Source organism: Saccopteryx leptura, chromosome 1 (assembly GCF_036850995.1).
Source record: "Saccopteryx leptura isolate mSacLep1 chromosome 1, mSacLep1_pri_phased_curated, whole genome shotgun sequence".
Taxonomy (NCBI): domain Eukaryota; kingdom Metazoa; phylum Chordata; class Mammalia; order Chiroptera; family Emballonuridae; genus Saccopteryx; species Saccopteryx leptura.
Genome location: NC_089503.1, coordinates 119,322,218 through 119,325,119, shown reverse-complemented (window position 1 = coordinate 119,325,119; position 2,902 = coordinate 119,322,218). Strand labels below are relative to the sequence as shown.

General features: G+C 44.3%; 1 pseudogene; it reads left to right on the top strand.

Annotated features, from left to right (window-relative positions):
* Positions 1-956: 956 nt before the first annotated feature.
* Positions 957-1,930, top strand: LOC136389004 (putative monooxygenase p33MONOX pseudogene; annotated as a pseudogene).
* The last annotated feature ends 972 nt before the right edge of the window (positions 1,931-2,902 follow it).

Genomic DNA, 2,902 nt, shown 5'->3' with positions numbered 1-2,902 from the left:
TCTTCTGCAAATGTCCTTGTGATGAGGAAAACAAGGAAGCCTCTAGTTGAGTGGGATGCATCCATGTGGTGATAAGGGTCCTTTATTTTCACATGGACTAAATTTACTCATTTTTGGTCATAGCAACAGAATATGTGCAAAAGTCTGAGATAGTAGTGTGTGGAATGTGATGACAGCACCATATGGGGCACTGCGTGGTCTCTAGCTGAATTGCTGTATTTTAACGTTTAAATTAAGATCTGATTTCGACAGAGTTGAATATTCAAAAATAGAGCTAAAGGGATAAATATGAAATAGAACTATGTAATAATCAAAAAATTCTAGTGGTATGATAACCCGTTATTTTCTGTATTTATATTTAATTCACATAAAACAGTATTTCAACTCTTTCATTAACCTAATCTGTATGATAAATATATATTGTCATTTTACATGTGAGGATTCTGTCCCATTTTTCCCACTCATATTTTGAGTGAGTGTCTTACTGTTGAGTTTATTTATTTATTTAATTTTTTTTCCATTGATGAGGGAAAGAGAGAAGAAGAAAGAGAAGCATCAACTTGTTCCACTCAGTTGTGTACTCATTGACCAGAGATGGAACCTGCAACCTTGGTATGTCAAGTTGAAGCTTTATCCACGTAGCCACCTGGCTAGGACCTGCTGAGTTTACTTTAAAGACACTCTTTGTGATCTCATATGCCAGGTTAGTGTTCCAGGCCTTTACGGTTGCAACTGACACAATGCTGCTCTCACTGTGGCTTGGGTCTTGATAACACCACAACCTCTAGAAAGACATGGGTCTCAGAGCTTGTTTAGCGTTGGAGTGGAGCTTGGGCGGCAGGCAGCTCTGCAGAGGCAAAACAGAACCTCTGAAATGAATGGACTCTTTCTAAGATACTTAGCTAACTTGTAGTAGCTGGTCAATCTTCCTCATTAATATCTATGTCAGCGTAATACTCACATCATCTCACTCTGGTGGCAGGGACACAGCTTTAAAATCTATACAGAAAAAGCTCCTGGATCCCAGTCTTTCTGTGCCTTTGAAACAATCAGAAGTGCCTGCTCTTGAGCCTAATGGGCCTCTAGGCAAGATGTCCCTGGCCACCGGGCTGTACCATTGGGCACTCAACTCTGATGATGCCCTGTAGGACCTTATGCCCAGAACTCCTCCACTATGGGACCTCGGCAGCAGCCTCTGGAAACCAGTGATTGCAGAGCCCAAGTATCAGCATCTCGCCAAAATGTGGGAAAGGGAGGCCAGTGTCTTCACCCCTGCCATGACCCTGCCATTGGCCAATGACAGTGTGGACAAGGTCCCTGTGGTGAAGGCTAATCTCACACGTCATCATGAATTCACTGATCATAAAACAGGCCCAGGATGGCACTCCACATTTTAAACAACAGGCAGCACTGAGAAATGCTGGCTACATACCCCACAAAGATCTTATCACCGAGGGGACCAAGTACCTTCTAGTGGTAGAAGCACTCCACAAACTAAAACTACAGAGCGGAGAGATAATGGGAGAAGAGAAGCAGCCGATCTGGCCCAGTCCACCACCCCACAGCATCCCCCTCTCTTCCCCTAAGCACGAGCCGAGAGCTTGGCTCTCTTCTGGGCCTCTTCCACAGCCTTACCTGGGCCAAATCTTAGCACATAGATTCTGGAAGTGGGGATAAAGATAAACTTGGCAGATAAATGGAGTCTCTTTGGACCAAGCTCTCTGCAGAAGTCTGATTTGGGATGCTTTTCCACCCAGCCTTACAGAGGAGCCCAGAGCCTTCTTCAGTGGAACTGACCCAATGGCTGAAGATCCTTCAGCCTTCATGCCACCCAGGATAAAGCGCAGTAATTGAAGGGAAGAAACAATCACCATAGACCCGTAATCTCAAACCCTGTGACTTGAGTGTGCTCCCACCCACCGGCTTCTAGAGCTTTTTCTTGCAATGACTCTTGGTAGAGTGTCTTGTTTCCACTTTCCTATTATGTAGGCTCTGACATAGGAAATTTATTTTTAACTTTTTAAACTGAGGTTAGAATGAAGACAATTTTTTTTTTGAGAAACATTAATGCAAAGCTTGTCTTCGTGTGGAAGAAGCCATTGTGTATTGCTTTTATTTAAAGTTAGACTAAATAATCTCAGGTGTATGGGGGACTCATTGCATATTTTTACATCATTTAGCCTAGACAAAAACTTGATCATTGCTTACTAGGTAGATGTGCTGTTCCCAAACCGAGGCTTCTTGATGCCTTTACCACCGTCAGCACGAGCATGGACAAGTCCTGGCATAGAGGTACCGTGGACCAGCCTCCAGCCCTCTTCACTGCGGGTGCTGTGTGCACCCGCCTTGCCAGTGAGGGGGGCTGTGTTCTGTTTGAGATCTGGGCACGAAGGAGAGGCAGACTCCGCAGAGACCCTCCTCAGGCGCGAAGGCCATAGCCCTCACTGTTGGGCAGAGCCGGTTTTCATCGCGGGGCCTCTTGCCAGGTTTGCTGGGCAGTGCTTCTCTTTCATGTGTCAGCAAATATAAGTTTTGCATCTCTTTTGTTGCATGTTAAAGTGAGATTAATGAACTGCAGTTCTGTGGGAAACTTTCTAAGGGAGAAAGTTCAGCTTACTGCTTTGATATAGATGAGTGGATGTTAAATTAAGCTTTTAAAAGTAAATGTGATGGGGCTTGACCTGTGGTGGTGCAGTGGGTAAAGCTTCGACCTGGAAATGCTGAGGTTGCCGGTCCGAAACCCTGGACTTGACTGGTCAAGGCACATATGGGAGTTGATGCTTCCAGCTCCTCCCCCCTGTCTCTCTCTGTCTCTCTCTCTCCCTCTCTCTCTCCTCTCTAAAATGAATAAATAAAATAAAAATTTTAAAAAATTATTTGTTAAAAAAAAAGTAAATGTAAT